The sequence below is a fragment of the Rhinatrema bivittatum genome, chromosome 1 (genome assembly GCF_901001135.1).
Source record: "Rhinatrema bivittatum chromosome 1, aRhiBiv1.1, whole genome shotgun sequence".
Classification (NCBI taxonomy): Eukaryota; Metazoa; Chordata; class Amphibia; order Gymnophiona; family Rhinatrematidae; genus Rhinatrema; species Rhinatrema bivittatum.
This window is the reverse complement of record NC_042615.1, coordinates 41,644,269-41,666,787: the sequence shown is the minus strand read 5'-3', so window position 1 is coordinate 41,666,787 and position 22,519 is coordinate 41,644,269. Positions and strand designations below refer to the sequence as shown.

Genomic DNA, 22,519 nt, shown 5'->3' with positions numbered 1-22,519 from the left:
TATTGTACCCATAGACTTTGTGTCTACTTTATAGTGGGGATTTCAAAATTAAATCCTTGCATGCACTTTGTTTCTCCCCCACCCAGTCCTATCCCTTTCTCCTGTGGTGAGAAATGAGGGAGGGCAGTTTACCCAGAGTAGTTGTTTCATTACCCAGGCAAAGTCCTTTGCACGTTGTCTTCCTCAAGTCCTTATGAATTTAAAAAATGCTAACTTTGTTGTGTTTTTGTATTGTGTCTGTTACTGTTAATCTTATGCATCCAGAGTTAGGTGAGCCTGTGCCAATTTACACAAAAAGGGGTTGAATTAGCCGATGAGCAGTAGCGCCAGTCGTCAAGGCTTCAAACGCTGGCTATATAAGTAATGAATCATAAAAACTTTATAGAAAACGAAGAAATACAGTAAACAGGGTTTTTAGGTGTTCTTCATGAAGAATAAAAGAACGCCTTATGGGGAGGCTATGCCTGACCGTCTGTGACATCAGGAGTGGATTTGGACGATATTTCGTATTTCATGCCTGTGTATACACATGAGAGTTCAGCATCATACTTGAATTAGATGAGGAAGAATAATTAATTTCCCTCAAAATTTACATTCAGAAAGAAAACATTTTTGCATACAAACATTGGGGGTGCACATTGTCTACGTGTTTGATGATTACAAATTAATGATATCAAACCAGTATTTTGTTCCAACCCCTACTGTAAACTGTCTATTAGAATCATATATAATCCCTATGTTACTTTTTAATTGGTTGTCCAACAAGGATACAGATATTGTACTTTTCCAGTTTGTATTAATAAATAATAGTAAGTCTGCTAGAAATCAATGCTACTTATTATTTGCTTGAATACTGCTAAGATGTAACCCGTGCATAGCATTCTTAAATATAATCAGACTTGAAAGTTGCATTTAAAAATGAGTTCCATGGTTGAATTCTGATTGTGAAACATCATGTCCAACCTAGGAAGGACTTTCTACTGTTATGTGCTTATAGGGAAAATTAAAGAGGGTAATTTTCAACAGTGTGCATATTACAGCACACACAAAGTTACGCCTGTATTTTATAAACTGTTTAGTAGGAGCTACACGGTTTATAAGATACCCTGTATCTCTGCCCTGAAAGTGAATATGTTCATTTCAGTATGTGCAGATTTTTTTTATGCAGGGATTTACATAGATTGCACAGCCATTTTGTAAAAGTATGCAGATAGATTTTAGATATAATAACCTTTAGTTTATGTGCGGCAGTAGGAATTATGTATTAATGTTGGCTGATATACGTTACGTTATGCTTTACACTCCTTGTTATTTGTAAACCGGGTTGATGTGATGCCTATCATGAAACTCGGTATAACAAAAACAATAAATAAATAAATAAATAAATATATGCACATATCTTGCCTATGAAAATATTTGTGCGTGTACTTCCAAGCATTAGTTCGCTGACATCTCCACCTGTTGACCCAGACTACCTACCACTTGACCCCAGAACTACATCCCAAAAATTGTAGACCAAAGAGATATCAGATTTCATTTTCATGAGTTGATTAGCAGGTGTTCAGGCATGTGTGCATGTTTAATGACATATGCATATGCTCCATGTATAAAAGACATGAACGTACATGTTCTTTCTGACCCCAGAACGCCCTCAAAATGCTCTCTTTCTCCATGCATACAGGAAGGGGAATACACACGTACTTGTGGCCTTCTGAAAATTCGCTGGGCCCATACAAAGGCTACTTACACTTGTACAGGATCTGCTGATTTTACAGACAACTCCCATGTAAGTTACCCCCTTTTCAAAAACAAACCACAAAAACTTGTTGACTTGTGTTTAGCTTCAGAGGGCTTCAGTTTGTCCACATGCCATTGGCCCTAAATATTGTATAGGATTTTTTTTTTTAAAAACATTTATTGGGAAAGAAAAAATATGACTATTTTACAAGATTTCCTCAAATCGTTCTACAATTCAAAAGTGTCCTGTTAAGTGAATGCAAATTAGCAGCATTATGTTGTCAGCGTGATGTTAGTAGCTTTTGGCATTGCATGATGGATTAATCATGGTGGTTAGGGCATTGTCTGCATGAAATGACGGAGTATCTTTCAACAAGCTGACACAGTCTGTTAAAGCAATGCTAGCAAACCAGCAGTTCATTGCTTTTTTGCAGACTAATTACACCATTTAATCAGGCCTTCCTAGAACACTCTCTGATTACATGGTTTAGGTCATGAAGGTGTAAAATTCTTAGGATCCTAGATTAGAACAAAGGCATGGGGAACATTAAAGGAACAATGGTAAGACATTAAACAAGAGCTTAACAGTGAAAAGTTAGGAGCTGAATACCCTCTCAGTGCATTATATTCAGATAGCTATGTAGAACATTAGTGTGAGAACAAACACTCTACTACATTTACATTTCACATTTCATTCCCATTTTCCTTCTTCCTGATGTGCACACCCTTCACCTAGATGGTCTTGCATAATAATTTAGTGTTCTGGTAGGCTGACAGATTTTTTTTTTTCTGTGAAACTGAGCCCTTTGGTGCTGTTCCTTGAGAGTTGTCAGAGGCTCTCTCCACAGCCTTTGATAGCACCCCTTCCTTGATTCTCTTAGATGTCTCCAAGGTGGAGGAGTAGCCTAGTAGTTAGAGCAGTGGGCTATGAACCAGGAGACCAAGGTTTGAGTCTTGCTGTCGCTCCTTGTGACCTTGGGCAAGTCACTTTACCCTTCATTGCCTCAGGTACAAACTTACAGGCCAATTCGGTAAAGTCCGTGGGAGAGCGGTGCGTGCTAGGGACACTAGCGCGTCCCTAGCGCCTCTTTTTTGACAGGAGCGGCGGCTGTCAGCGAGTTTGACAGCCAGCGCTCAATTTTGCCGGCGTCGGTTCTCAAGCCCGCTGACAGCCATGGGCTCGGAAACCGGACGCCGGCAAAATTGAGCGTCTGGTTTTCGGCCCGACAGCCGCAGGCCGAATTCAAATTTATTTTTATTTTTTTTACTTTTTTTACTTTTCGGGACCTCCGACTTAATATCGCTATGATATTAAGTCCGCTCCTGTCAAAAAAGAGGCGCTAGGGACGCGCTAGTGTCCCTAGCACGCACCGCTCTCCCACGGACTTTACCGAATTGGCCTGTAAGTTTGTACCTGAGGCAATGAAGGGTAAAGTGACTTGCCCAAGGTCACAAGGAGCGACAGCAAGACTCAAACCTTGGTCTCCTGGTTCATAGCCCACTGCTCTAACTACTAGGCTACTCCTCCACCTTGGAGACATCTAAGAGAATCAAGGAAGGGGTGCTATCAAAGGCTGTGGAGAGAGCCTCTGACAACTCTCAAGGAACAGCACCAAAGGGCTCAGTTTCACAGAAAAAAAAAAATCTGTCAGCCTACCAGAACACTAAAGTGCACAGAAAAGCAGTAAAAACTGCTTTTCTGTGCACCCTCCGACTTAATATCGCTATGATATTAAGTCGGAGGGTGCACAGAAAAGCAGTTTTTACTGCTTTTCTGTGCACTTTCCCGGCGCCGGAAGAAATTAGCGCCGACCCAAAGGTCGGCGCACATTTTACTTTCTGTATCCTGTGCGCATACCTAATAAGGCCATCAACATGCATTTGCATGTTGAGGGCGCTATTAGGTGCCGCGGGTTGGACGCGCGTTTCCTCCCCTTACTGAATAAGGGGTAAGGGAAAACGCGCGTCCAATAGCAGGCTAACAGTGCGCTCTGTCGGAGCGCACTGTACTGTATCGGCCTGTTAGATTGTAAGCCCTCTGGGGATAGGAAAATACCTACAGTATCTGAATGTAATCCCCTTTGAAGTGCTGAGAAAAGTGGAATATAAATAATAATAATAAAAAAAAAAAAGGCTTGAGGGCATCACCACTGCAACAAGCCTTATTGGATGGCAGACTCCAGGCTTCCGACTTCCTCATTGGAGTCAACCCTTTATCATTAGGGGTATGCAGGGAAATTATTTATTTATTTTCATTTTGTTTGGTTTAATTTCGTTTCATCTAGGGCATGCTAAATGGTTTCTGGGCACTAAAACCATTTCGTGCAAGCTAAACATTTTAACATGGAGTAATCATTTTAGCACATGCTAAACTGAAGAAAACAAAATAAACGAAAGCATGTTACTGTTTACCATGCAGCTTTGTCATTAGCATGTGATCATGTGCTAGTTAAAATAGTCACTTGCACTCTCATATATACTGCAAGCATCAAAAGGGACCAAGAAATATTATAGTAGTTTGTGTGTACTGACTGAAAAGTGAATTTTAAAATCGTTATGCAGGCACAAATCAGCATATATGCACACAAGTAGCCTCTGCTTGCGCATTCAGTATTTCATAAACATTGAAAATAATGCAGGGATTTTCCCTTTCTCGCACACACATGTGCGTGTAAAAAAGGTGCGGTCTAAGGGCATTCCAGGGCAGAGCCAACACATATGCATGCAGGTTACTGTTTTAAAAGACATCCACATACATTTTTCAACTTCCTCGTATATGTTTACACCTACTATTTATAATGTCATAAATGATACTTAACATTTGTAATATTGACTGGGTGGGAGGTATGGATAGACTGGGGGCAGTTCAGGCTGAAGAACCAGGAAAGTCTTTATGACCTGGAGAAGGATTGGGCAAACTGATGGATTAATTGGTAAAACAGGTGCATTTCCTTGATGCGTACATGTTTTAAAATTGGCCAACTTACGAGTGTAAATCAGGACTTGCGTGAGTAAGTCCTAATTTACTTTCCCATGTAAAATATACACATGTATCTGTTGAAAATAGTTGGATAAAGTATGAATGCATTGAACTATATAGTTTCAATACATTGCATGTCTTCAAGCGTTGGTAAATATATGCATATTTTATAATATGCATGCATGTTATAAAATGCTATGGTAAAACTACACATAGCCACATACACGCATATTTATTTTATTATTTATTTATTTTAATTTTTTCTATACCGGCATTCGTGATAATATCACATCAAGCCGGTTTATAGTAAACAATGGGGTGATAACCGGAACAGAGAACGAAGTAATATGTACTATACATAATATAGATGCAGTTACAATAAACAAGGAGTTATACAACTAGGAGCAAGAAGAAGAAAAGATAGTAACTTTAACATAGAGTATAAACCCGTAGAATGGTAGAATTTCCAATAATGGAAGTTTATGATTTACAATGAATTGTTAAGTACAAATATGTAGTTTTTAACAATAAAGAATTAATCATAAGTAATGAAGAAGTAATCATAAGTAAAGAAAATTCTGGATGTTTATAATGCTTAGGGGTAGGATACCAGGATGGTTATAATAAGGAAGATGTTGCTTGGAGGTTGAATATCGGATAGAATTGTTTTTAATCTGAGTCTGGGAAGGCTTCTTTGAAAAGCCATGTTTTAAGTCTTTTTCTGAATGTCAGTAAGCAGGGTTCCTGTCTAAGTTCCGATGGTATGGAATTCCAAAGAGTGGGTCCTGCTGTGGAGAAAGCCCTATTTCTGTAAGTTATGTGGAGGGAAGTTTTGGATGGCGGTACTTGCAGAGACTCTTTGTAGTACTCTCTTGTGGGTCTGGAGGAAGTATGCTTTATGAAAGGGATTTGTAGGTTAAGAGGAGCGATTTCTTGAATGGATTTGTAGATTATGGTGATTGATTTATAAAGAATTCTGAAATGAATTGGCAGCCAGTATAAATCTTTAAGGATTGGGGAGATGTGCTCTCTTCTCCTAGTATTGGTTAGGATTCTGGCTGCCATATTTTGAACCATTTGTAGCGGTTTGGTATGAGCTGATGGGGTACCTAATAATAAAGAATTGCAATAGTCTAATTTGGAGAAGATTATTGTTTGTAGGATGGTCCTGTAGTCATGGTTGTGGAACAGTGGTCTTATTCTTTTTAGAACATGCAGTTTATGAAAGCAGTCTTTGGTAGTTTGGTTTATGAAAGCTTTTAAGTTAAGCCTATTATCGATGATTGCACCCAAATCTCTTACTTTTATTGTTTGTAAATTAGTTTGAGGAATTGTGGGGGTGTGGCAGAACTCAGAGGATATGAGAAGGAGTTCCGTTTTTGAAGAATTTAGGATTAAATTCATACTGGAAAGGAAGGAGTTGATTTCTTGTAGACGATGATCCCAAAGATCGAGGGTTTTTTTAATGGATTCTTTAATTGGTATCACAATTTGGATATCGTCGGCATAAAGGTAGTGTTTAAGGTTCAAGTTGGTTAATAGCTGGCAGAGAGGGAGGAGGTAGACGTTAAAGAGGGTAGGTAAGAGGGATGAACCTTGGGGAACTCCTTGAGGTGAAGGGTAGCGTTTAGATTCTTTGCTGTGAATTTTTACCTTGAAGCCTCTATTTTTTAAGAATGAGTGGAACCAGGACAGTGCAGAGCCTGTTATGCCGATGTTTAATAGTTGGTTTAGGAGCATGGAGTGGTTAACAGTATCAAAGGCGGCTGAGAGGTCCAAGAGAATCAAAAGATAGGACTGGCCTTTGTCTAGGCCTAGGATGATGTAGTCTGTTAAGGAAATTAGGAGAGATTCTGTACTATATAGACTACCATGCAAAGTTGTTTGAAAGTTATCCTCCCTAAGTTTACTCCTGAGCTTAGATGAAACTCACTGAGCAGGACTGTAAATATTCTGTTATAACTATACTACATAAACAAATTATTGCTAATAACTAGGCTACTGTCAATTCCAGCATATTGTGAACAATGAGGTGACTGTAACATCACATGTATTAACAATTTATATATGAGCACTATCTAGAAATCATTTTTTACACTAATCTAGGCCTGCATGGTATCTACTATTTGGGATCCTGTCAGGTATTTTTGACCTGGATTGGCCACTGTTGGAAGCAGGATACTGGGTTTGATGGACCCTTGGTCTGACCCAGTATGGCAGTTCTTATATAGGAATTCCCTTCCCCTTGCCACAATGTACACTGTATACACATTATGCAAAACAAGCCGTTAAGCCCGTTAAAACGGGCTACATTAACATTTTTTTGGATCATTTCCTTCCCCCTCATTCTCCCCCCCACCTCCCCCCACTCTCTCCTCTCTCCCCTCAGTCACTCCTCTCTCTCCCCCCCTCCCTCCTCCCCTCAGTCACTCCTCCCTCCTCTCAGTCACTCCCCCCTCCTCCAGTCACTCCTCTCTCCCCCTCCCCCAGTCACTCCTCTCTCCCCCCTCCCTCCTCCCCTCAGTCACTCCTCTCCCTCCTCCCCTGAGTCACTCCTCTCTCCCCCTCCCTTCTCCCCTCAGTCACTCCTCTCTCCCCCCTCCCCCCCAGAGTCACTCCTCTCTCCCCCTTCCCCCCCAGAGTCACTCCCCCCTCCCCCCTCCCCCCCCCTGAGTCACTCCTCTCTCCCCCCTCCCTCCTCCCCCTGAGTCACTCCTCCCTCCCCCCTCCCCCCAGTCACTCCTCCCTCCCTCCCTCCTCCCCTCAGTAGATCTCCGGGGTGTTCCTTCCGTCCGTCTGTCCCTCCCTCGCACGCATGCCGCCGCCGCTCCGGGTCTTCGGGCCGCCGCTCCGGGTCTTCGGGCCGCCGCCGCTCTTCGGGCCGCCGCCACCATCGCTCCGGGTCTTCGGGCCGCCGCCGCAGCTCCGGGTCTTCGGGCCGGTGCCGCCGCCGCTCCTGCTCTTCGGGCTGCCACCGCCGCTCCGGGTCTTCGGGCCGCCGCCGCCGCTCCGGGTCTTCGGGCCGCCGCCGCCGCTCCTGCTGCTCCTGGTCTTCGGGCCGCCGCCGCTCCGGGTCTTCGGGCCGCCGCCGCCGCCGCTTCGGGTCTTCAGGCCGCCGCCGCTCCTGCCGCTCCTGGTCTGCCACCGCTCCAGCTCTTCGGGCCGGTGCCACCGCCGCACCTACAGCGCCATTTTTATTTTTAAGAGGCACACTGTGACCGACGTGCTCGCATGCGCGGTAGAGCTGCTCTCTACTGCGCATTGCGGCACGTCGGTCAACCTTCATTTATTAGGTTGATAGCTCTGTGCAGCAACTTGAATGTCTCTGTTAATCTGTTTTCTGGGGACTTAAATTTTGGAAAAAATGGGAGTTTTCCATATAAGTTAAGCATGTATAATGTTTACTCACCCTGAATGAGAGGAGGAGCGGGGGTGATATGATATAGACTTTCAGAAACTTGAAAGGTTTTAATGATCCATGGTCAACAGCAAACCTTTTCTGTTGGAAAAATATCAGCAGAACCAGGGGTCACGATTTGAAGCTCCAGGGAGGAAGACTCAAAACCAATGTCAGGAAGTATTTCTTAACGGAGAGGGTGGTGGATGCCTGGAACGCCCTTCCAGAGGAAGTGGTGAAGACCAAAACTGTGAAGGAATTCAAAGGGGCATGGGATAAACACTATGGATCCATAAAGGCTAGAGGATGGGAAAAAAGAGAAGAGCCATGGGGGTGGCTTGCTGGAATGGTGATGGCTATTACCTGGTGATTACTACCCTTACTCAATAAGCCTTCACACGGTTATTGCAACTCCAACATTGCTCTCTGCTTCAACGGCAAGGGGAAATGTGGAAAAGAGGATTTGCATTCAGACAACATAGAAACATAGAAATGACGGCAGAAGAAGACCAAACGGCCCATCCAGTCTGCCCAGCAAGCTTTCACACTTGTTTTTTTCTCATACTTATCTGTTACTCTTGGTCTTTATTAGTAACTTCTTGGTTCTATTTACCTTCCACCTCCACCATTGATGTGGAGAGCAGTGCTGGAGCTACATCTAAGTGAAGTATCTAGCTTAATTGGTTAGGGGTAGTAACTGCCACAATAAGCAGGCTATTCCCATGCTTATTTGTTTACCCAGTCTATGCAATTCAGTCCTTGTTGGTTGTTGCCTGAATATAAATCCTCTTTTCATCATTCCCCCTGCCGTTGAATATGTATTCCAAGTGAAGTATCAGGCTTAATTGATTCGGGGTAGTAACCACCGAAACAAGCAAGCTACACCCATGCTTTTTTGTTTACGCAAACTATGTAAGTCAGTCCTTGTTGGTTGTTGTCTGAATATAAATCATTTTTTCTTCATTCCCCCTTGCCAATGAAGCAGAGAGCTATGCTGGATATGCATTGAAAGTGAAGTATCAGGCTTATTTGGTTTGGGGTAGTAACCACCGCAACAAGCAAGCTACTCCCCTGCTTTTTTGTGAATGCAAATCCTTTTTTCCACATTTCCTCTTGCCGTTGAAGCATAGAGCAATGTTGGACTCGCATTAACCGTATGCATGTTTATTGAATAAGGGTATTAATCTCCAGGTAGTAGCTGTCATTCCCGCAAGCCACACCAATGCCTCTTCTCTTCATTCACATCCTCTAGACTTTATGGATCCACAGTGTTTATCCCACGCCCCTTTGAAATCCTTCACAGTTTTGGTCTTCACCACTTCCTCTGGAAGGGCGTTCCAGGCATCCACCACCCTCTCCGTTAAGAAATACTTCCTGACATTGGTTTTGAGTCTTCCTCCCTGGAGCTTCAAATCGTGACCCCTGGTTCTGCTGATATTTTTCCAATGGAAAAGGTTTGTCGTTGTCTTTGGATCATTAAAACCTTTCAAGTATCTGAAAGTCTGTATCATATCACCTCTGCTCCTCATTTTCTCCAGGGTGTACATATGAGGAGAGATTGAAGAATCTAAATAAGTCATTCGACAACCAATAAGGACTGAACTACACAGTTTGGGTAAACAAATAAGCATGGGGGTAGCTTGCTTATTGCGGCGGTTACTACCCTAAACCAATTCAGAGTGATCCTTCACTTTGAATGCATATACAGTATTGCTCTCTGCTTCAACGGCAAGGGGAAATGTGGAAAAGAGGATTTGCATTCAGACAACAACCAACAAGGACTGAACTACTAAGTGTGGGGGTAACTTGCTTATTGCGGTAGTTACTACCCTAAACCAATTAAGCCTGATCCTTCACTTTGAATGCATATACAGTGTTGTTCTCTGCTTCAACGGCAGGGGAAAATGTGGAAAAGAGGGTTTACATTCAGACAGCATCCAACAAGCCATTGATCTGTGCAGTCTGGATAAACAAGCATTGGGGTAACTTGCTTGATGCGGCGGTTACTACCCTTAACCATTAAGCCTTATGATTTACCTGTGATGCAACTCCAACATTACTCTCTGTATCAACGGTAGTGGGTGGCAGGAAATTTGAATCAAACAGTTACCAACAAGGGCCCTGAACTTGGTGGTCAGTGAAACAGATAAGTATGGGAAAATAAGTGTGGAAGCTTGCTGGGCAGACTGGATGGGCCGTTTGGTCTTTTTTTTTTGTCGTCATTTCTATGTTTCTATATTTAAACCTGTAAGAGGTACATTTTCAAAGGCTTAGTTCAGAACTAGATGGGTAAAAATGGGGTTATACAAAGAGACTGGCTGAATCACCTATGTGAATTTTCAGTATGCGCATGGTTTACGACCCGCATACTGTTATCCATATAGAAAAGAGGCGTTCCAAGGGGAGAAAACTGCAAGCAGGCATGAAAATTTAAAAATGAATGCGTGTAATCAAAGTTCATATTTTATGGCTTCATTTGAAACAGCTTAAAATATACACATACGGGAATATACACTGTACGGGAAGTTTGAAGATCTGATTGGTTTGTTTGGACTGACAGGCTCATGCATACTTTGTCTCTTAGGTGCCTTATTGAAAAGTTACCCAAAATGTGTAGTGTGGTTCATATGAAAAAAGAAGCCCATGATAATGCAGAGACCCACTGGTCTCCACTAGATGGCCCTAGATCCCTGCTCTGGGTTTCCAGCTTAGTGGGAGAAACCATTTTCTTACAGCACCTCCCACTGAAGTTGGCATTTTTGACTTTGAAAATGTGTTGCCCTCTTTGGTTTGTGAGGAAGTTTAGTGCCACCCCTCTTCATGGTTGAAGCTGGGCTGCATTAGCCTGTTTGTTCAGCAGCAGACCTATCTTAACGAGAGGTCACATCAGGAATCCGGCAAGAAGAGACAAGAGCTTTGGAGACCCACAATGGAATCTTCACTCTATAGAACAATCTGGACTCATGTGGACCTCAGGTACATTTCTATGACTAAGGGGAGGGATCCTTTACACTCTTAAAGGTGAATTTTAAAAGCTGGGCGTGCACCAAAATCGGGAGATATGCACACATGTAGGACATGTGTGAATTCACCTGATTTTAAAAGCCGCCTACTAGCGTGCAGATCTCCTAAAACACAAATATCTCACTTTGAATGAAAAAGGGGCATAATGTGGGCAAGGCATGGGTGTTCCAGGGCAGGGCCAAGAGATGTGCAAGCAAATACCTAAGCACCAGGTCGTGCGCCCAGGTCCAGTGCCACATAAATTTACTGCTGCTATGGAAGAGGTGTAAGTTAAAAAAAAAAAAACATGCTTCTCTGAGGGGGTTTAAGGGGTCTGGGGTAACTGGGAGGAGTGCAGACTAAAGAACCAGAGGGATTTGGAGGACCTTGCTCTAGACTGGGTGAACTGGTGGACGAACTGGTGAAAATGGTCATGGTGTAGACTCACTTGTGTGGCTCAAACCTGACTTTACGCGGATGTGTGCTTCACACATATGAATGCCTATTTTATAACATACGGACCGCATATGTGCACACACTTTATAAAATGGCTGCATCTCTGTGTATGCACCGATGCACATGTGCTTATGTGCACCTGTTTGAAAGTTACTGTCTTAGGGATTTTCCTGTCCAATTGAGATTTTTCTTATCAACTCTCATTCCCTGAGGGATAAGATATAGCCTAAGACCTGGTGTTGTGAACACATTCCCAGAGTGTAGAAAAGAGTTCAGTGACAGAAGCCAGATGTAGCAAGATGTAAATATAGTTGTACAGAGGACCACTCATTTCTGATTGATTCATCTTAAAGATAGTCCCAGTAAACTTTATTCTGAACACCCAGTACTGCATCCTGCCTGTTCCCTGCAGCGCCATCCCAGTGTGAAAGAAAGTGACACATAATACAGCCAGTTACACTAAAATAGTGCAGTGCCTCCGTCTATATCGAAGATAAAGTATACAATCAGAGGTCCTATACGCAATACTATATTCTACAAATAAATCTTTTTTATTAAACACATTCAATATAAATCATCCTCCTCTAATACATAGGAACTCCTAGCTAGACAATAATTATTTAAAAACCACTCACTCATTCGTTACCCCCAATCATACTTTCCAAACACACACCATTCTCTAACTTATAAAATAATACCCCAACATGATTAATGTATCAACAAATATCTTATGAGCATTTCACGTAATATACATCGCACTCCCTCTCAGTATATAGCAGATAGAATATTATGTGTCTATTTGTGTATTCAATCACCCGACGAAGATCTCGTTTCGTCCGCCGTAGCAGACTTCCTCAGGGATGTATTCATAAACTCATAAATTGATCACGTTGAAGTTGGTTATTGCACCTCCCGATCGCAATACTTATGATAATCACCCAAATTCTTCTTATAACCCTACTCCTTAAAGTGCCTTCCCACGTCTAGCAGGAACTCCTAAAACAGTACACAAGTAAAACATTTTTATCAATTCAAATAACATCACGTTTTATAACCTTAACTTTTTTGAGTCAGTTAAATCCCCCTCCATACCAAAACGTTAACTAACCACATCTAATAGCGATGTAACCAAGTAAACTCCTTTCACTTCTATTTCCTTATGTTCTTTTAAAGCGGTTAGCGTTCGTGGTGCTGCCAATCTTCTTTATATGTGTCTTCCCTTCGTCTCCTAAAATCATATAGTACCATAGTACATGTTATATATATCCCTCTCCCACAAATATCTTATTAAACTACCACAATCCTCCTTTATCAAAAGTCAACTCTTAGACCATGCGTAACTACATCCTTTAGACTCACATACCTTTTTCTTAAACTTTATTTTTATCTTCACAAATCCTATTCTCTAGACGAACAAACCTTCTTCTTCTATACCTTTTTCATAGTTCTTTCAACCAACATGCTGTCTTCTTCCGTATCAACACGCTATGCTCAAACGTTCTGCTACCAGGAAGTAGCAGCGTCCTTTTAAAATGTCACTCTACCAATCAAAGCCGTGCACCACGAATGCGTATTGAATGTCTAAAACTTTATTCAAAATATAAACATTACATCCTCTCCCTACATCCGTGGAACATCTCTCTATAGTATAACAAGAGCTAGCAATATCAGAACCAATTCTGCATCTATCAAACTAGATCAAAAATCTACATCTATCAAAATAGCTCAAAGAATATCCTCAGTTATCTTCACAAATCCTATTCTCTAGATATAACGTATCAAAGAATATCCTCAATTATCTTCTCAAATCCTATTCTCTAGATACAACATGTCATCGAAAACCTGTCTACCTCCAGTGCTTAACTGAAATTGTTTTATCAAATTGAAAGGCCACCTCTACATTAATATATTAATAAAATGCCTCCCATTCCAATGAATCATTTAACCCCCTTGGTCGTACGGTGTTCCACTGAAAAATGTATTTTTGTTCAATTTTATGCATAATGTGTGTCACTTCTCCCTGGGTCTTGATTTTGCATTGTTGTATCACAAAAAAAGTACCTGATCTACAGTGTGCCCTGCCTCAGTCCAGTGTGCCACCAAAGGAGCACCTTCTTTTACAGTTCTTAGTCTGCTTTTACCGATTAGTCAGTTTCTCAGGTACAGACGGATTTGTTCGTCTGTACAGGAATATAAAGTTATGGCTAAAAGGTTAATGAAGAAATTTGAAGAAAGAGGTTACCCACATAAATGTATTAGAGGGGCTTATAAACGAGCATTATATGCCAACCGTGATAATTTATTACAGCTTAGCCCCCGTAGCACAGTTATGAGACCTATCTGTACGCTACCTTTCTCCACTAAGGTACATCAAATTAAGAAATGCATATTGAAGCACTGGCAGTTGGTGAGAGCATTACCAGGTTTTGAAGAGCCACCGATTTTTGCTATGAAAAGAGGAACCAATATTCGGTCTTTGTTATCTAGAACGGATTCGGTTGAGCCTGAAGCACAATGGGGACAACATAAATGTACAGGATGTTCAGTATGCGAAAATGTTTTGGAAATCCAAACATTTAAGCCAGCTCAATGGAAACAATCCTTTGTATTGAGAGGGAATTTTTCTTGTGACTCAGCAATGGTAATTTATGGGATAGTATGTCCATGTGGACTTTTATATATTGGTTATACAACACGAAAAATTAGGTTGAGAATCATAGAACATAAAAGCAGACTAAGAACTGTAAAAGAAGGTGCTCCTTTGGTGGCACACTGGACTGAGGCAGGGCACACTGTAGATCAGGTACGTTTTTTTGTGATACAACAATGCAAAATCAAGACCCAGGGAGAAGTGACACACATTATGCATAAAATTGAACAAAAATACATTTTTCAGTGGAACACCGTACGACCAAGGGGGTTAAATGATTCATTGGAATGGGAGGCATTTTATTAATATATTAATGTAGAGGTGGCCTTTCAATTTGATAAAACAATTTCAGGTAGGCACTGGAGATAGACAGGTTTTCGATGACATGTTGTATCTAGAGAATAGGATTTGAGAAGATAATTGAGGATATTCTTTGATACGTTATATCTAGAGAATAGGATTTGTGAAGATAACTGAGGATATTCTTTGAGCTATTTTGATAGATGTAGATTTTTGATCTAGTTTGATAGATGCAGAATTGGTTCTGATATTGCTAGCTCTTGTTATACTATAGAGAGATGTTCCACGGATGTAGGAAGAGGATGTAATGTTTATATTTTGAATAAAGTTTTAGACATTCAATACGCATTCGTGGTGCACGGCTTTGATTGGTAGAGTGACATTTTAAAAGGACGCTGCTACTTCCTGGTAGCAGAACGTTTGAGCATAGCGTGTTGATACGGAAGAAGACAGCATGTTGGTTGAAAGAACTATGAAAAAGGTATAGAAGAAGAAGGTTTGTTCGTTGGTTTAAGAAAAAGGTATGTGAGTCTAAAGGATGTAGTTACGCATGGTCTAAGAGTTGACTTTTGATAAAGGAGGATTGTGGTAGTTTAATAAGATATTTGTGGGAGAGGGATATATATAACATGTACTATGGTACTATATGATTTTAGGAGACGAAGGGAAGACACATATAAAGAAGATTGGCAGCACCACGAACGCTAACCGCTTTAAAAGAACATAAGGAAATAGAAGTGAAAGGAGTTTACTTGGTTACATCGCTATTAGATGTGGTTAGTTAACGTTTTGGTATGGAGGGGGATTTAACTGACTCAAAAAAGTTAAGGTTATAAAACGTGATGTTGTTTGAATTGATAAAAATGTTTTACTTGTGTACTGTTTTAGGAGTTCCTGCTAGACGTGGGAAGGCACTTTAAGGAGTAGGGTTATAAGAAGAATTTGGGTGATTATCATAAGTATTGCGATCGGGAGGTGCAATAACCAACTTCAACGTGATCAATTTATGAGTTTATGAATACATCCCTGAGGAAGTCTGCTACGGCGGACGAAACGAGATCTTCGTCGGGTGATTGAATACACAAATAGACACATAATATTCTATCTGCTATATACTGAGAGGGAGTGCGATGTATATTACATGAAATGCTCATAAGATATTTGTTGATACATTAATCATGTTGGGGTATTATTTTATAAGTTAGAGAATGGTGTGTGTTTGGAAAGTATGATTGGGGGTAACGAATGAGTGAGTGGTTTTTAAATAATTATTGTCTAGCTAGGAGTTCCTATGTATTAGAGGAGGATGATTTATATTGAATGTGTTTAATAAAAAAGATTTATTTGTAGAATATAGTATTGCGTATAGGACCTCTGATTGTATACTTTATCTTCACATAATACAGCCAAGCACACACAGGAAGGGAAATCATAGTACTACCTGGGCCTAGGTTAGCCTTCCTCTCATGGAAAGGACCCACCTCTTGGGACAAGCAAAGAGGATGAAAGATGCCTATGGATACCACCCCTAAGAGAAATATATTTTATATGGCCCTTTGGGAAACAGTCACCCCACCGAGAAATGATTACAATAACGGACCATGTTTCTATGAACATGGACACTTCACCGTAAGGTCTCTACTGCTATTGTGTATGCAACACACTTAAATGAGATATAGTGCTGTTATGCCAAAACTCCTTGAACTACCACTTCTACATAAATGGAAACTGTCCTAGAAAGAGGGTTTGGGCCACACATTAAATTGTTCATTGATGCTATAAGTCACTAGCTTTATCTAGCTTTCTCTGCACCTCTTCTCCAGTGCAAGCCTACAGCATTTCACTAGCCGAGAGAGGCAGTTTATAATGGCAGCACTTTGTTATCTTTTTGGAGCACTGTGAGCTGTTAAAATGCATCTGGAGGATATTTTTTTTTTCTTTGTAATGATAAACAAATTAGTCTGAAGGCCACTTCAGTCTGGCTTTTGGAAGCATGTTTGCCTGACTCATGCCAGCGGGGCATTGCCAGCATGAAAATAAAATGTAAGGAAAGCCACATCAGACATCCCAAATACTATTTTGTTAGCATTTTACCGGTTGAAGCCCGCAGGAAAAATAGTAAAATTTGCAATTAGTGTTTCAGCTAGTTATTTCTGGAAGCAAATACAGAGAATTACACACTGTTCGGAAAATATCATGTGCATAGGAAAGGTTGTGTTATCCTCTCGATCAGCCCTGATTACAACCCATCCTCAGGAAGGACGTTGTAGCTCAGATAGATAAGGAGGTGGACGCAATGTAGGTAGAAATTAAGAGTGAGAAAAATAAGGGCCTGATTGACCAAGGCTTTTTGCTTATTTTGTGTCTATGGGGTGGGAAAGCATAGTCAATCAGACCCTAAGCCTTACATTATTTGGTGTTTGCTGTAAACCACGCAGCATTAAAGGGAAGAACAAATTAAAATTACTTATTCAAATGGAAAGAGAAGCCAGGCCTGGGTATGCAATAATGGAGGGGTGGTGGCAGGTAACACGCTTTTGGCATGCTTGGAACAGATGTAGAGGGCAGTGGTAAGAAAAGAGAAGTTAGGTAAAAAGTCAAAAGGGAGTGGGGAGTAGGTAGCAAGTTCCATAGGGGAAGTTATGTGCGCATCTACCCCAAGTGGACGATTCTTATATGGGCAGACTGGATAGGCCATTTTGGTCTTCATCTGCTGTCATTTTCTATGGGGGTCATTTTTCAAACAACCACGGAGTGGCCAAGATTAACAATTAATTTTAACCAGTTACCTCCAGGCGAATATTCAGCTGAGCCTAATCAGCTAGGTTCTCCGCAAAAAGTGATTGGCTGGTCAAGCAGCCAGTTAACACTGAAAATCAGTGTTAACAATGCAAGTCTTAATGTAAAGCATGCATAGGATCCTCCCTCCTCCCTTCCTCGCAGCACCAGACAAGAATTAAAAAAAAAAAAATGCTCTCAAGCCATAATTTCTCCCTCCCTTCCCCATCTCCGAGATCAGGTTCCCTGCCCCCATCTTCTCCCCTTCTGACCCCCACTCTGCAGAATTGCCCAGAATCAATCTCAGCAGAGCTGGTAGAGAAGACTCACTCATCCCTCCTGCTGGTTTTGTACCCAGCATTGCTCTGTCAATGACACTAGTATCCAGATTAATTTATGTGGCCTGTTAATTTGGTTGGACAAATGTAGCCAATTTAGAGGTACCATTTTTAAAGAAATATCTGCCTGAAACTCTGTTTCAGCAAGGTAAATCTTTTTAAAACCATCCCATTACTAGGTTACAGCATAACAATCAAACATGTCTCAATTTCTTTCTCAGTTTAGCTATTACTAGATTGTGATCAGAAGGTTTTGTAACTATTATAAAATGCCAGGAGGTATTCAGCCAATCAGACTGCTCGACTCCCACCCGTTTCTCTATTTTTGGTACATACTCAACCCATGCAGTGGCATTGTGGTTGGACCGTTCCACTGTAGTCTGTAGGTAAAACTTTCTGGGGCATTTTATAAAATACTGCACCGCCTCCACTAATATCCTCCTCATTTCTCCCCAATCATGTACCTTTTAATTTTATATTTCTAGTGGCGATCTAAAAAAAATAATAAATATTGTCTGTGTGTTTTATTGTTTCAGATCAGCGTTGCAGACAGGTTTGGCTCATCAGGAACTGCTCACCTCATCGTGCAGTCCTGACAGCCAAACCTGCACACAATAATGGTGTTAAACAGTAAGATATGCCAGCTGCATCCTAACTTACAACATTTTTAGGCTGCCTCCTCAAAACCCTTTCGACTTTGGATATCCACCTGCAGAACATATATATTTTTAACTCTACTGCAAAAGATCCTCCTGCAGTTATAAAGTGAATTAGTAGAGAATGACATACTTTGAAGCAGAGAGCTTTCAGAATCTAATTTTTCAAAGGGCTTCTGTGGGTAAAACTGTTTTTCATGCAGACATTGCTTTTTATGAACTTGCCCAGCCAATATGCAGGTAAACGGACACGCATAAGTTTGCCTGGACTGAGGAGAGGTGAATCCAGAGGAGAGGGTTGCACTTAGGCACATATTTATTTATTTAAAATATTTCTAATCTGCTTATAGTGAAAAAAAATCATGCCAAGAGGAGTAAAATAAAAACACTTAAATATTCCATGGCATACAATATCAATATTTAAATATACATAGCATAAAGCACACAACAAAATGTCACCTATTTAGAAAAGCTTCTTGAAAAAGCAGGACTTTTAATTAATTTTTTTCAAAACAGGTGGAAATCAGACAGTATTTATAAATCAACGGGTAGTTTCTTCCATAACTCGGGACCTATAATAGAGAGGGCACGTTTCCGTGTTTCTAGTAAAAACAAGCAACTCTTATACTAGGGACCGCCAAAAATTATTGAGTAGAAGATCTCAGTGATTGAGAAGGGACTATAAGATTTAAATAGCTTTGAGAGATACTCTGGAAAATTCTCCTGAAAAGATTTGAAAACTAGGGCTATGATCTTAAATCTTATTCTTTGCAATACCAGCAACCAATGCAAACTTTGAAGAACTGGAGTTACATGATCACATCTAGATATTCCAGGAACAAGGCGAGCTGCAGAGTTTTGTAATCATTGTAAAGCCCGTAGGTGGGAATTAGGGAGGCCCAAGTGTAAAGAGTTGCGGTAGTCAATGGAAGTAATCATAAAAGCTTGTACTATCGTGCAAAAATCAGATTGATCTAACAACAAAGTTGTCTCAATTTAAAGTATCCAGCTGATAATATCGAATTCAGCTGGGGGATAGAGCGTAGCTGAGAATCAGTCTTAAAACCCAAATTACGAACAGTATCTTCAAATAAGATAGTAACCCCTTTAAGAGATGAACTGATATTGAAAGGTCTCAGTGTTCTAGAAAGCCATAAAAGCTCAGGTTTTTTTTTAATTTAAGACCAAGGCATTACTCTCCATCCAATCACTGATAAATATTTAAGCAATTTGAAATGTGCTTATTACAACCAAAACATCACCATCCACAGGAAAATAAAACTGATGTCATCAGCAAAACATTTAAAGAATCCAAGAAATTATGGGGTAGATTTTAAAAGGGTGTGTGTGCTACCCGGCACGCAAAAGGTAAGATAAAATTCGGGGGGGGGGGGGGGGTGGGGGGTGGTTAGAGTAGGGTTAGGGGGGGAAGGGGTGGGAAGGTCAGGCTAGGGAGAAGGGAACGGGGGAAGGCAGCGCTACCCGGCGCGCGCAAGGGGGTGCACAATTGTGCACCTTCCGCGCACCGAGCCGACTAACCGTAGCTGGATAACTTTAAACATAGCCAGATATTGTTTTGAATATCGCCGGTTATGTGTAAAGTTATTCAGTTATGGATGGCCGTATAACTTTAGACTTAACCGGCGATATTTAAAAGAATATAGTCGGTTAAGTTATGTTACAGTTTTAAAAAAAAACCCTCACTTGAACCCCCGCCTCCCTCCCACCCGAGTTGCAAAGGCACTACTGGACCAAACTTGCCACCCCTCCCCAAAACGACCCATTTCATGTTTAAAATAAAATGATTGGGTCCTGGAGACTCCCCTCCCCACCCTGCTCCCATTTTCCCTTTTATTTTTTTCAGGGTATCTCACGGGCTCCAGATCTCCCCCCCCCCCCCACGCCAACTCCAACCCTTTCCTTTCTACGCTCCCCCCCCCACCCCGTACCTTTATTTGTAGTTGGTCTCCCGGATCGCAGTAGCTGCCTACCACTATATGGGACTGGCACTTCTGCCATTGCTAGGCTATTACGATGGAGGCTTCCACACTACTGCATAGAATGGGATGAGAGAAAATCTGGTAATGTTGTGGTACTGACTGTATATGGTACATCACAACGCTCAGTCCTTCTGAAAGAGCGTGAAAGAAAATTTGCTCTTGGACCATGACTGATATGATGGCCTTAGCATAAAAAAAAGCTACAAAGGCCTCTATCCTTCCCTTTGAGCAAGCCCCCTAATAGGAAGGAAATGCTGTAGAGCTTCATTAGAAGATGCATAATATGCAGCTCTCCTTAAACAGGCCTCCCTATTTTCCCAGAACAATAGAGAAGACAAACTGTTTTTAAATTCTAAAGGCTTAATATTTTATTTGCCTTTTGTGCTAAAATCAGTGGAAGAAAGAGCAGCTTGAAAGGTCATTTGTCAATTATTCTCATGTTCATAGGAGCATAATTATCCTCTGTCCTGTGTATTGTGAGAGTTATGTTGACAGTCGGCTTCACTGGAAGTACTGTAGATTTACAAATGCCACCTGAGTGATGTCCTGGCTACAAGTTGATCTTTTTCTTTTATATCTGCGGAAAACTTTTGTACTAAAAATACATAAATAGGAATGGTGCATTTTCAGGTACTAGGCTAGTTGCTCTTTCTTGGTTTTGTTTAGTTTGTTTTCGTTAAGTATCTTGTAATTTCCATTCTGTGAAATCCCATCTGAAGAAGCTTTCACTTGCCGCCACACTTCTTGAGAATTACAGACCTGTTTCTAATTTCCCTTTCTTAGCAAAGATTTTGGAAGGCATGGTGTTCTCCCAACTGACTGGTTTTCTTGAGAGTCATGGAATTTTGGACCAATTTCAGTTTGGTTTTAAAAACTTTTTGAGCACTGAAAGTTTACTATTAACTAGCACTGACTCCATTAGAAGAGGCTGGGGTTTGGAGAAGAGCTTTGTGTTGGTTCTTCTCGATCTTTCATCAGCCTTTGATACCATGAATATCTCTGTTTTGCCTAGACTATTATCTGATTTTGGAATTGGCGAATCAGTTTTACAGTTGTTTCGCTCTTATTTGTCTAATAGGTTTCAGTGTCTTTCCATTACAAATGATTTTTCTAAATGGCATTGTGTGGATACTGGAGTACCTCAGGGATCGGCTTTGTCAGCTATTCCTTTAACATTTATCTGGCTCCATTATGTACTCCTTTGGCTACCTTGGTGGTGGAATACAAATTATATGCTGCTGATATCCTTTTTTTTTTATCCTGAAACAGTCCTCCTGGCACAATACTGAGACCTTTAAACATTTGTTTGAGTTCCGTTAACTCCTAGCTTTCCCATAATTGCCTCACACTTCATTTGAAGAAAACTAAGATGACTATTTTGAACAGAATTTCTAGACCTTGTATTTAATTTTGGAGATTTCTTTATCTCAGTTTCTTCTCAAGTTAAAAACTTAGGTCATTCATCAAATCGTGTTAGGGTATAACACATGTGATAAATATCGCACCGTGAAATACATATGCAAATTTGAAAATTTTATTCAAGTGGGAGGAGTTTGGGCAGAGTAAATGGAAATGAGGGCTGTTTACCATTGCATGTGATAACATAAATGCACGCTATTGTGGGATTTAATGCCAGAAATAATTACATCTTTTTTTCTCTGCATTATGCTTGCAATAGCTGTGCATTACGGCCAAAACAGGATTTATCACAAATCCCATTTCAGGAGAGAGAGAGAGAGAAATTGTTCTTTGCATTGTTTCTTCAGATTTAATGCATATGTTTACGCTGATGATATCTAGATTGTGGCCTCCTTGAATCACAATAGGAATGATGCCAAATGTAAACAAATGTTTATAGGGGGTAATAGATTGGTTGATGAAGAACAGATTGGTTTTAAATACTTCATTGAAAGAACTTTTGATATTTCAGAATGGAGAAACTGAGGCATGGCCTAAATTGGGAAAATTAGAGCTGTCTCCTAAAGAGGAAGTAAGGTCATTGGGAATAAAGTTAGATGAAAAATTAAATATGGAGAAGCATATAGCACAGGTTGTTAAAAGTACATTTTGTAAACTGAAAATGGTAAATAATTGAAATTGCAAGTCATGCTTTCAGTAGTGTATACCTTAATTTTGAGTCATATTGACTACTATAATGCCTTCTATTTGGGGGCTACTAAGTAAGATAACTCGAAATGTGCAATTGATCCAAAATGTAGCAGCT

At 40.7% G+C, this 22,519-nt stretch overlaps 1 protein-coding gene across 3 annotated transcripts in view; it reads left to right on the top strand.

Moving 5' to 3' along the window:
• The window catches only part of INPP4B (inositol polyphosphate-4-phosphatase type II B), a 1,386,300-nt gene that overhangs the window by 402,900 nt on the left and 960,881 nt on the right, over positions 1-22,519 (top strand). Inside the window, exon 1 of one of the 3 annotated variants that reach the window (XM_029598140.1) lies at positions 1,680-1,786. The exons of the other annotated variants lie outside the window; for them this stretch is intronic. The gene's annotated coding sequence lies outside the window, so the exon portion shown is untranslated. Of the gene's footprint in view, positions 1-1,679; positions 1,787-22,519 lie in introns of those variants that run through there. 3 annotated transcript variants of the gene reach the window in all.